The sequence below is a fragment of the Pinus tabuliformis genome, chromosome 7 (assembly GCF_031772625.1).
Source record: "Pinus tabuliformis cultivar Carrire ecotype Pingquan chromosome 7, CPIR1, whole genome shotgun sequence".
Taxonomy (NCBI): domain Eukaryota; kingdom Viridiplantae; phylum Streptophyta; class Pinopsida; order Pinales; family Pinaceae; genus Pinus; species Pinus tabuliformis.
The window spans coordinates 1,897,572,046-1,897,585,137 of NC_142293.1; the positions used below are offsets into that span (position 1 = coordinate 1,897,572,046).

General features: G+C 42.0%; 1 protein-coding gene across 1 annotated transcript in view; it reads right to left on the reverse strand.

The window, feature by feature from the left end:
• Positions 1-13,092, reverse strand: part of LOC149256052 (origin of replication complex subunit 3-like) — a 437,168-nt gene that overhangs the window by 404,628 nt on the left and 19,448 nt on the right. The gene's annotated exons all lie outside the window — the stretch shown is intronic.

Genomic DNA, 13,092 nt, shown 5'->3' on the forward strand with positions numbered 1-13,092 from the left:
ACTGCAGCTTCAGCAAAGGTGGAGCAGTTTGCTTCACAGTTTAACAAGCACTGTGCATTTATTACTTCTACATCTAGTAAGAGTACATCATCCGATGTGTGGTACATAGACAGCGGAGCTTGATATTGAGATTGTACTAGGAGATGACCGCACTATGAGAGTTATTAGTGTGGGGATTGTGACCTTTGAGAGGGAGTCTTTGCCTTCTTTGAAGGTTATGGATGTTTTGTATGTTCCAAGGATGAAGAAGAACGTGACTTCAGTGTCTGCGATGGAGAAGAAGGGCTTTGAAGTCACTTTCTCAAGAGGGCAAGTATTGATGCATCCCAGGGGAGCTTCCATCACTTCGGCCAAAGTAATTGGAGTCCACTCTGGGAAACTATACAGGTTCAGTTTTCAGTCGGCAGAAGCATTAGTGAGTAGCACTCACACTAGTACCACCAACAGTAGAGACTTGAGCGAGTTATGGCACTGGAGGATGGCACATATGCATCATGGAGCTTTGACAATACTGAGGGAGATCACTATTGGAGTTCCTGATTTCAGTGTCGAGCATTATGAAGTCTGCAGAGGGTGTGCTTTGGGCAACTACACCAAGTTACCATTCCCAGCGAGCGACAGCAGATCTACAAGTATACTGGACTTGATTCATACTAATGTTAGTGATCGTATGTCTCATGTGTCTTTGGGTGGTTATGAGTATTATGTTATATTCATTGATGACTACTCTAGGAGGACTTGGATATATTCCCTGAAGACCAAGGGCGAGGCCTTCAGTCGCTTTAAAGAGTTAAAATCTCTTGTGGAAAAGCAGACAGGTAGGAAGATTCGGGTCCTGAGGTCAGACAATGGTGATGAGTACACCGATGGTGGGTTTTTTCACTTCTGTGCACATGAGGGCAATAGGAGAGAGTTCACGGTTCCTTACAACCCCCAGCAGAATGGGGTGTCTGAAAGGAAGAACAGAGTTATTGTTGGGGCTACTAAAGCGATGATTCATGATCAAGGGTTGCCTTTGTTTTTGTGGGTTGAGGCCTACAATACTGTTGTTTATCTTCAAAACAGGAGTCCTCACAGAGTATTAGGAAATATGACTCTGAAGGAGGCTTTCACTAGAGAGAAGCCTCATGTGGGACATCTTTGTATCTTTGGATGTCTCACATATTCTTCTATCCCCAAGGAGCACAGGGCGAAGCTAGAACCCATGGCAGAGAAGGGTATATTTATGGGTTACAACGAGACTTCGAAGGCCTATCGGATCTTCATTGCTTCTAAACGGAGAGTGGTGATTAGGAGGGATGTGAAGTTCGAGGAGTGGAGGGCCTATCGGAGATCATGGGAGTATGATGAGAGAAAGTCACAGACTTCTCCTCAGCAGGGACGTCAAGTACATGGAGCAGGACCTCAGGGTTCTGGATCAACTGGTACAAGAGGTACTTCAATGTCAGTGACATCTGGGGCACCATTGGCGAGTTCACCGAGCACTGCTTTAGGGAGTCCACTGGTACAAAGTTCACATGGCACTTCAGCTGACACAAGCACAGATGCGGATACAAGTTCTTTGAGGATAGGTGCTAGTACAGGGCCACCAAGATCAGCTGGCAGACCTTCAGGTTCACCAGACTGGGGGGCAGAGGATGAGGTTCCCTATTGGGAAGTTTCTTCAAGGAAGAGGATGCCCAAGTGGCTTCAAGACACCTTGAAGGAAGTTGGTCCTTCGAAGAGGGTGAACAGGGAGAGTGTGCCACCTGAGCAGTTTTTCAGTTATGTAGCCAAGGATACCAGCATTGTTGACTCTGAGCCTACTAGCTATGAGGAGGCTGCCAGCCAGGAGGTATGGAGAGAGGCTATGGTGGAGAAGTATGCCTTTATCATTGTGACTTCCAGGTGGATCTACAAGATCAAGCATGTTGCAGATGGCAGCATTGAGATGTTTAAGGCAAGGTTTGTGGTTAGAGGGTTCTCACTGATAGAGGAAGTTGACTATGATGAGACCTTCGCTCTCGTAGCTCGATACACTTCTATCCGGTCCCTTATTTCTATTGCTACAGAAATGGGTTGGCAGATCCATCAAGTGGATCTGAAGACTGCATTTCTAAGCAGAGTTATAGAGGAGGAGGCGTATGTTGAGCAGCCATAGGGCTTTGAGGTACTTGGGCGAGAGACCCATGTATGTTGGTTGAGCCGAGCACTCTACAGACTTTAGCAAGCTCCGAGAGCTTGGAATTCGAGGATTGATACTTACTTGCGGCAGATGGGTTTCACGAAGAGTATTGCAAGTCCAAACCTATATTACGTTGTTGTAGGGGATGATCCACTCATTCTTGTGATGTATGTTGATGACGTGTTCATTACTGGGGCAAAGAGACTGATAAGTGGTTGCAAGGAGGATCTTGCTATGGAGTTCGAGATGAAGGACATTGGGTTGATGCATTACTTTTTGGGGCTTATATGTGGCAGGAGGAGGGGCATATCTTTCTAGGGCAAGGGCAGTATGATGAGGATGTGTTGAGAAGATTTCACATGGCAGATTGTAGACCTATGTCTACACCTATGATCACCAACTGGAAGAAACTTCATGCTTCAGATTCTAGTTTGGTGGATCACACATTGTATAGGCAGCTTATTGGGTCCTTGATGTATCTGGTCAACACTAGGCCAGATATATGCTTTGCAGTGAACACACTTAGACAGTTCAAGGTTGAACCCAGGAGGGTGCACTGGGTAGCTGCAAAGCATATTCCTCGCTACGTGCAGGGGACTGTTGATTATGGTCTGGACTATAGGCGGGGAGATGGAGTGAGGTTGGCAGGTTACACAGATTCAGATTGGGCAGGGTGTGCTTCTGACAGGAAAAGCACTTCAGTGTGTTGCTTCGGATTGGGTTCAACAGTTCTGTCGTGGTTCAGTAGAAAGCAAAAGTAAGTCGCTTTGAGCTCTTCTAAGGCTGAGTATATGGCTACTATCCAAGCTAGTTGTGATGCCATTTGGCTTCGCAAGTTGTTGTATGGCCTATTTGATCAGGGGTTGAGACCGACAGTTATTCACTGTGATAATCATAGTTGCATTAAACTCACAGAGAATCCAATGTTTCATGTCAGGTCAAAACAAATTGACATCAGATATCATTTCATCAGGGACTATGTTCAGAACGAGGCAATGAAGCTAGAGTATATATCGACAGATAAGCAGGTGGCTGATGTTCTCACGAAGTCCTTGCCAAGAGGCAAGCATGTCCATTTCAGGGACAAGATGGGTGTGGTGAGAAACACTATCCTTGGTAAGAGGGAGTGTTGATTTTTAATGTACCTTAGACAAGTGGTTTCCCATGGGTTAGTCTCTACCTAGGGAAAAGTGTCCAAAATAATTATTTTCCCAAGTGTGACTTTATAAAGTGAAAGTGACTTTACAAGTGGTAAAGTCAATGTTAAATTATAAAGTGAAAATTGACTTTAGACATAAAATACAATGTGGGTACTTTATTTAATGGGTGAGTTAAAAATAGAAAGTGAGAATTAAATGCACATTTATTCTCATCCCTTGATCTAAATGAATCTGAGCCATTAGATCTTAGGTTTGCTCAAAAGCCATTTAAGGAAACAAAAAGGGGAAAAGAAAAGAGAGATTGCATTCATTCTTCATCAGCAGATTGGAGAAAGGAAGCAGAGCGATGGAGAAAAGTTCTGAAGAAGAAAATTGTTGTAGCAAGCTGAAGGAGTGATTTTTGGGCAAAGTTGGGCACAAAAATCAAGGCATAGAAGACAGCAAAAGGTACAGTACAAACAACATTTAATGTTGTGAGTCGCATGTCGTTTGAGAGAAGTTTTTGAAAAAAATATATTGAAAAATCCATACAATCTGTATAGCAGTACGAAAATCCATACAGTACAGTCTGTAGTCGTACAGTACATATTTTCAGCTTCAAGTGTATTTTGCCTCAACTTGAAAGATAAATTAGAAGAGCTCTCTAACAAGTTTTCCCTTGAGAAGATTGAAGGGGTTTTGCCTAGGTCTAAGTTGACCAGAACTTTGTGTGTATTTTTATGTGTTGCTAGTCTGTTTATGACCATATTTATTTTCAGCATGTGTTGACAATCCCATGTGTTTTAATCGGAAAATTTCATTTCCATAATTCTATATGTTCAATTTATGTTTATGGGAAAGGGCATTAACTGAATGGGAGTGATAAGGTGAAATTAAAACCAGGTTGGGATTGCAGGAAACTTTTTAGTCATCAAATTTCAACAGCAAACAACGCAAGTGGACGCAAACTAGATCAAGGGCGTGGAGTTAATCAACAATAGATGGACTTGATCCATCTATTGGAAATATTTTCTCTTGAAATTTAAAAGCATTGATCCAAATGAAGACACTAACCTAAGGGAACCTAGGGAGAAGAACAATCTTCGAGCTAGGGCTTGCAATTTTTTGGGATTCCACCGTCAAATTTGTTAGAAAATCAAAAAGGCAAAAAGATTTTCTTATACTTGATAATACTTGTGATGTTCTTCACTTCTTATTAGGTTTCTTTATATATTCTTTCTTTTAGTTCATCAAGCAATTACCAAAGCAAAAGCACATGAAACAATGGACACAAGATGTAGGCTCACAGCCATGGCAAAACCCCTCTCTAGGGGAAAACCCAGTCAGCAATTCTTCCTTCAATAGTTTTTGGAGATATTCCAAGACTCTAGACCTTGACACAAAATATCCTCCACACCAAGTCAACCTTCCTCTTCTCCTGCAGATGATCCTTCTTGACCTGGCAACAGCAACAGCGGTGGCATCACTTTCCTCGACTCAGCAACTTCTATCTTGCCTTGGAGACTTCGATCTTCCCTTAGAAACTTCTATCTAGGCCCAATACAACTCTATCTTGCCTTGGAGACGTCGATCTTCCCTTAGAAACTTCGATCTATGCCCAATACAACTTCTAGAGGCATCAGCATCCAACAATAGCAACTTCGACCTATACTTTGATCTGGAAACAACAACATACAACAACTGGCTACGGCACGACAGAGAGAGATAGAAGCAACAAGATTTTGATTTTCCCTTTTTCCGCCAAACTCGCACTTCCTTCTCCTCCTCCTTCTATTTCACACTTTTTCCCAATTTCAAGACATATCGAACTTGCTTGTGAGTGAGGGTGCTTCAAATGGAATTCGAATTGCTTCATTTATAGTCCTTTGGTGAGGTCGAATAGCCCTCCTTGAGGCCGACTTGGTGTGGAGGCAACAAAATTCATATTTGACTCAATACTTTACCTTTTTACATGATTCAAAGGCCCAAGAAGGGTCTCTATAAAAGTACAATGACTATTAAATCAGAATAAATCCTAGAAGTCTTCAATGTAGACTTCTAGGATTTAACAAGTCATAATAATAATAATCATAATTCTTTTTTTTATTCTTTTGACAAGTACACAATATGATGAGTCAAATACATTTAATGAAGGAACCTAGTTACATTTTCCAACAAAATTAGGCTCAAAATTGAAGGACCCTTCAATAAGAGCCCATCGCAAAAGTTCACCACTTTTCAAGGATTTTCATTAGCTAAAAATGATTTTAGGTGATGCCCTAGGAAGCCTAGTGCGTTAGCGCTTAAAAAGAGAAAAAGGTGAAGAAGATATTTGTTTAAGTGACCATCAAGGACTAGACTAGCTCCTTGCCTTTAGGGAGAGATGGAGTCAAGGAAATTTCAAAGTTTGGAGAACCTTTCACCCAATCAAGGAGACCTTAAGCAACTTCGCATGGCATCTAGAGCATAAACTCGGTTGCAAAAAGTATTTATACTTCAATGTGCAAGATTTAATGACTTCTCAAGGCAACATAGCAACATCAAACACTTTTTTACCTTTAGGAACATTCATTCACCATACAAGACACGTGTTATACGCAACACCTCAAAAGTCCAAAATTTCACAATTTCGCATTAATTTAGGGCAATTTCAAATCTAGAGAGCGAAAATTCCATACATTATTCATGTGACAAGATAAATGTAAAGATAAGCATGAAAAAGAGCACTTACATGTATAGTGAGTATATCCAATCATCAATTCAAGACATAATTTGAAGCTCCAAGACCAAGAGATAGTAACCAAACATCAAAATTCATCCATGAAACCAAACTCATCCTCCAAAAGGAAATGTGAAATTCTCAAGAAGAGAAGAAGATCCAATCCAAGTGATGATGAGAGGAATGAATGAGCCTCTCACCTATTTATACAATCCATAAGGACGTTTGAATAGTCGTAATGGCTTAATTAAGCCCCAAATAATAAAATAATGTACAATAGTAACATGACTTGGTGACAAGCCCACCAAGATAGCTCAATAATACAAAGATGAAGCCTCTCAAGAGGGAAAAATAGTAGATACAATGAGTCGTTGGGCCATTGAGGAGGCCTAGTGGAGTCCAAAGTGTGCCAATGTGAGAGAATAGGCTCCAAACATAGTGATCAAGGGGGTGGCCCCTTGATATCCAAGCAAATCCAATGTGGTGTCCCCAAATGGGTGTGGGGGCACAATGACATCCTCATGGGTCTCCAAGTGAATCGATAATGCCTATATACCATCTGTAAGGGCTAGAATGATGATATAAGCCCTCCCTTTGTCTCCCATGGTGAGACACATCCTCATATAGGCCCTAGAACATCTGCCAAGTGTGTCGTGCAAATGTGCAACCGACTAGGCATGGTAGTCCAGGTGCATCATTCTCATCTGAAAAGGTGGAACACAAGTAATCAATGAATTGTGTTGAGAGATCCATCATTTGTAAGGGCTAGAATGATGATATAAGCCCTCCCTTTGTCTCCCATGGTGAGACACATCCTCATATGGGCCCTAGAACATCTACCAAGTGTGTGGTGCAAATGTGCAGCCAACTAGGCATGGTGGTCCAGGTGCATCATCCTCATCCGAAAAGGTGGAACACAAGTAATCAATGAATGGTGTTGAGGTATCCATGAAGTGGCAATCTGCTCTCTACTTTGGTGGAGGCTCATGGATCTCAACACTCACCCTACAAGTGCCAATATGACCCTCTGGAAGGCTTGGACCCCATATAGGGAGACCAAACCTCAAATGGAAACCCGCCTGCAATCCTATATAAGATCCAAAGCATCTCGTTGCCTTCCAGTAAAACAAGTCATTAGAGTAATTAAGTAAAAGAACTTACAAATCATGGAAAACAAGTGGACACTTCATAGTGGCATGCCCTTCCATAGTGGGCTTTGGCATGTCTCCAAACTTAATAAGAAAAGGGGTAACCAAGGACTCTATTAGGTGGTTTCAACCTTTAAAGGGGGTGACATGGCCATGGTACATCCATCAAGTGGTAGGTGGTATGTGATACAATGATGGAATGGATAAGGGATCACGAGGAGGGCTCCAAGCCACATGCCATGGTATAAGGGTAGCTATAATAGGGGAGGCCCACACTTGGGTATATGAGTGTAGGAGTGACCAATCATGGTACATGAGTTACCCCGACCTTTGTTTTTCCACCCTTCTTCATATCCCTTTTGCCTTTGATTGATTTTTCTTCATAACTACTCGGGGCTCCAAGGGATGAGAGCATGATGTGTAGGATATAGCAAAGATTACCCCCTTAAGGTGGGACAGTTCATCGCCCACTAGGGGTTGGGACAATCATAGGTTCCTTATTCATGAAAGGGATTAATATGAGGGACCCTAGGAACCAAGGTGATGGCCATAATGATAGGGGTAGAGCTCATGTTTGACTTTTTCCCATGTGCTAAATATATATGTCTCGGCCATCTTTTGCATTTTTCAACACATTTCTTGTTGAGGGTGGTCAAAATATGTTTTTTCTTTTCTTTCTAGCTACATCAACCTCCGAGGCATCGTTCCAGCCCCGACCCAAGGTGTGGAAAAAGGGAGGGGGAAGCTAACTCCTTGTGGACCCAATGGACAAATGTGGACCGAGATGGGAAAAGTGATGAATGGAGTTATAATAAGCAGAGGGGAGGTGATGTATATGGTGTTGGGATCTAGGACTGTTACCGCTCAAACTAGCAAGGGACCTAAAGGGCAGATGCTAGGCCAAAGGCAACAAATGGAGACTTAGCCCATTGTCACCTCAGCTAAGGCTCCCTTCTATTTACGAACTTTCACCGATGGGAAGAGACCCGATAAGTATGGAGTCACCAATGAATGATAAGACAATGGATATGAGTGACCCAAATGGACCCTTTCCCAAAAAAGTTTGAAGGATGGAGCTTGCTTGCTTTCTAAACAAGGTACTATGTATTCTAGCGAAAGGAAGAGAGGGTTTGAGGGCTAGGTTTATGGGAAAAGACTTGTGAAGGAGTTCCCCAATCCCTAAAATCTTTGTTAGGATTGGTAACCCGGATGGTTCTTGAAGAATGATCTTTCATAGGAGTGGGACCACACAAGGAAAAGTGGACCTGGTCTAGGGTATGAAGAGAGTATGTAGCAACCAATGATGTTCTTACCCTAGATAAGGTGGGCGAAAGCATCAAAGAAATAATTTCACTTGAAGATGTTTTAACGCTATGAGGTACTAGCCTTGGGGATGGCAGGGCAAGGTATGATCCCGGAGCTAGGGCTTGGCTTTTCTCCCAACTCCACCGTTGGAATGGCTTCAAAATTGGAGAAGAGCTTGAGGAAAGGCCATCGCAGAAGACCCTAGGAGATCGAATTTTTTTATAGCTAGCTTGTCGGGAAATTGATGCCCTACATACCCCAACTTGGCTAGACCTGGAAGGAGGTGAAAGAATATGAGTTTTAGTGACCACCCTTGGTAGATCAATGCCTTAATATTTGGGAGAATGGAGTCTATGATGAATATGAGTAGGATTTCTTGGTTTCTAGTCAAGGAGGCCTCAAGATCACTTCGCTAGCATTCTAGGTCAAGAAGAAGCAATCTTGTAGCTTTTATACTTCGTTGTGCAAAGGAAATGGCTTATCAAGGTCAAATTATTTGATAGAATTACCCCTGGGATATTTCGTTCATATTACATGGCCCATACATTGAGAGATGTTATAATAGAGACAAATTCCACAATTTTAAGCAGTGAATGCATGCGCCAATTAGCCCTAGAACAGTGAAAAACCCAATCCAATGTATACGATAGAAGTAAACAAGAATAAAGTTAAAAATCATGTACTTACATGTAACAGTGTATATCCAACCATTCACAATTAACAAGAGAGAAGCTCCAAAAAAAGTTAGACCAATATCCACTCATCAAAATTCATCCATAAAGCTCCAATTCATCCTCTAGAAAAAGTGTGAAAATCTCAAGAGAGATAAGAGATCCAAAACAAAGTGATGATGAGCAAATGAACTCATCTCACTTGTATTTATACACAGATTAGGAGTTCGAATTAGCATCCTTGGCCTACATAAGCCCCAAAAATAAAATAATGTTCTATTAATTCAACTTTTGGTGACAAGCCCACCAAACTAGCTCATAAATGAAAGAGGAAGCCTCTCAAGAGGTCAAATAATAACCTATGCATGTCGTAGGGCCCTCTAAGAGGCCTAATGAGGTCCATGGGTGCCACAATGAAGACTAGGACCCTCAAAAGCAGTAGACAAGGGGTTGGCCCTTTGTAATACCATGTGGGGCTCCCAATGACATGTGGGGGTACACAAGTGTCCTCATGGGTCTCCAAACAAATTGAAGAAGCATGTAGATCGCCTGTAAGGGTTAGGATGATGGTGTAGGTGATGCCACATCATCGTGCAAGTCCTGGATCATCTGCTAAGTGTATGGTGCAAATCTGGGGCCAGCTAGGCATGATGGATTAGGTGCATCTTCCTCGTCCAATAAGTGAACCATGAGCAATCTCTGAATGGTTGTGGGGATCCATGGAGTATTGTCTACTACTATGAAGGCCCATGGCTCTCAACGCACACCCTACATGTGCCAATATAGCCCTCTGGAGGATTAGGACCCCATATAGGGAGACCAAACCCAAAATGAAAACCATTTGCAATCCTGCATAAGATCTAATGCGTCCCCTAGCCTTCCAGTACAACAAGTCATTAGAGAAATCGAACAAATGAACTTACCAATTGTTGTCACTTTTTCTAGCACCTGTAGCACAAGTGCTTCAAGAGATATAGAAAGCTTCCTAGAGACAGCCTCTGGGTTGATTGTAGACTAGTGCCAAGGACATCTTAGATAGAGGAGTACATGGAAGAATATCAGTGAGGGGTTTCGACGGCACTCCAATTGTCACACAGTTTGAAAAAGAGAATAAACGGGGCTTGGTTCAATAGCCCTTCATCAAGGTAGACTCAAGCCAACACATCGATCCAAATGTTCAGGGGGTAAATCGGGCCAACCTCAGGGAGAAATGTCTGGTTCTGGTGGCTGACACACAACAACAGGCAGCTTAATATTGACGTTGGAGTAAAGCGAAGAGGAGGAAAGGGAGGAGGGCATTTGGTGCATAGGGATGATTGTTATACAGAATCCTAAGCCACGATGTTCTAGCAGAAATATGGAAGAGGGAGGAGATGAAAGGGCAAAAAAAGTGGAGCACCAGTCAAGGTTTTCAAGCCATATACCTCATTGGCACATTTGTCACTAAAAGCATAAGCAAATCTATGCACATTACAAGTACTTAAGTAAATTTGTAGCTAACATAGGTATTGTCACTGCTTAGTAACAAATATACAATCATGAACACGGTTGAAACCCACAACTTCATTACACTATTTCAGAGAAGGAAAAACATATATGAAATGAGATTTACAGAGGGGAAAACATAATGTGCATTGCCATGATTGGAATCACCAAAGAGTTTCATTAATCTTCAAAATGAGTCTCATTCACCAGTCCATTTACATTCAGCAATCTACAGCTCAAGTCCCTCATGAACAAGCAATTAGAACCAAAGAATTTGGACCACTGCGGGTGCAAAAATTCCGGAACCTATATTAAGTGTTTCTTCCCCCTATTTATAAGAAGAGGGGGAGCTTTGAATTAACAGTTACAAAATATCTCAACCAAGGGCCAATTGTCCGATTGACTAGCTACCTTGGCCTGCGATAGCTCTACTGCCCAAGATGCTTCTCAAGGATCCGATTCCTTTCTTGAAAATACACAAAAATTATAGGATAAACAAAAATTACAATAAAATAGAAACAAGGGAAACTAAATGATGATGGAGGAAGATGTCCTTCTATTGTTACTGTGAAGGCCATTGATCAGGCCATGTCTCTTCCATGATGCCTTTCCTATTATTCGGTAAGGTTCCTTTCGCTTTTGCATTAACTGCTCGACTTCTCCACTCTTTGTAGTTGGTAGCGATCGACTGTGTTTGCTTGTCACAGAGCAACAACAGAGTTTGTCCGGGTAGTCCCAATGCTTCTTAGGCCCCCTTTGGTTTAGCCCCTTTCAGTATTTCTTCATCATAGGACCGGAGGCTATGACCGGGTGCTTAGCCCTAAGGCGTTAGGGCCTTTGGACTCCTATCTGGGGGGCCCTTTTCCCTTTATAAGTGTTTTGCGCCGAGTTTCCTTGAGTCTTCACAACCATGTGCCCTTTATCAAGCTCCTTTCTTGGCGGATCACAATCGAGGTTTTTAGTCGGGACTTTTACATTGGGGCCACGACATGCTTGCAATCTCGAATTGCAATAGTCCTTTAGCACTCGGCCCTTGGTTCCTCGGCTCTTTATGTGATCGCGGGCCAACTCCCCAATTGGAGTTTCGTAATTGGCGATTCCTTTTTGATGCACAACACAACCACCGATTGTCGATCGCCAATCACCCTCCTTCCTTAGCCCCTGGTTCTTTTAGTTCTTTATGTGACTGTGTGCCAGCCCCTGTATCAGAGCCCCTTGAACGCACTTTCCCATGTGCGCGCTGCGTTTCAAAGTGCTAATAAGCCTCGACCTCTGATTTGTGATTGTCGATATGACATCATCACTGCCACATGGCATCCTCCCAAGTGGCGACATGTGTCGCCCGAATATGCCCTCTTTGGACCTTTGAAAATGCCAAATCTGCATGCCACGTGTCCTCTGTACTACCACATCATGTTGACGCAGCGCCACCATGTCCTTACCAGATCCAATAATATTTTGCCAGGTGGCCTCCTGGAGGAGAGAGAAAAAGGCCCACCTACCCATGGTTTTGCTTTGATTTCCTTGGTTTACTAACATATCCTACAAGGGTCTAATGGAGTCTTCTAGGGGTAAAATTCCTTGAAAATGGTTTGATGGAGTAAGGGGGAATGGCTAGGGCATTCACTTTTGAAAACCTAACTAATTTCCTTGTGAGGTGAAAAATTAAATAGAAGGAATGCACAATCAGAGTTTCCTTACAGGTTTCAAGAGAACAATTTTCCATAATATAACAGAGCAAGATTTCAGAATAGAATTAACATTTAGTCATGGCACAAAACAAAAACCCTACTTTACACATACACTATGCAAAATATAGAAAATTAAAGCATTAAACTTACACAATTCTCCAATAAACACTTCTTTCAATCACAAGAAAACATCTCCACACTTAAAAATCTTTAAGAGAAAATCACACCATAGAAAGAACATTTTTCCCAAGTAGCGGAAAAAGGCCTAATTCGCACTCTTTTAGAGAGAAGAGTGATGTTGTGTGATGATGAAAATGAAATGAGTGGGAGTATTTATATCAGACATATCACCCTCATTTCTACAATAATACAAGTTGGAGATTTAGATCTGCAAGCAATAGAGCAGATTTGTTGGATCAGATCCAGAATATGGCATTATGTATATTCTCAGTTGAGCTATTATCCCAGGACGGAAGTCCAAGTAGATTCTAACTTTTTTACTAATGATGAATTGATTTATTGGGCTGAAATTTGTTCATATTATTGCAATTCAGATCATTATTTGTTTCTGCCCAATATTTTTGTTAGGAACCGAGTTGTGTGTTTATTCAGTAAGTTATTGCTTATAATTAAATACCAAGTAGTAGGTTTAAGGAAATCTAACATGGTATCAGCGTTGAGACTCTGAATCGATTTGGGAATCGTAGGTACCGGATTTGTACAGGATCATCGGAGTCAGATTCGCTATGATCGTAAGAACGGAATATTTT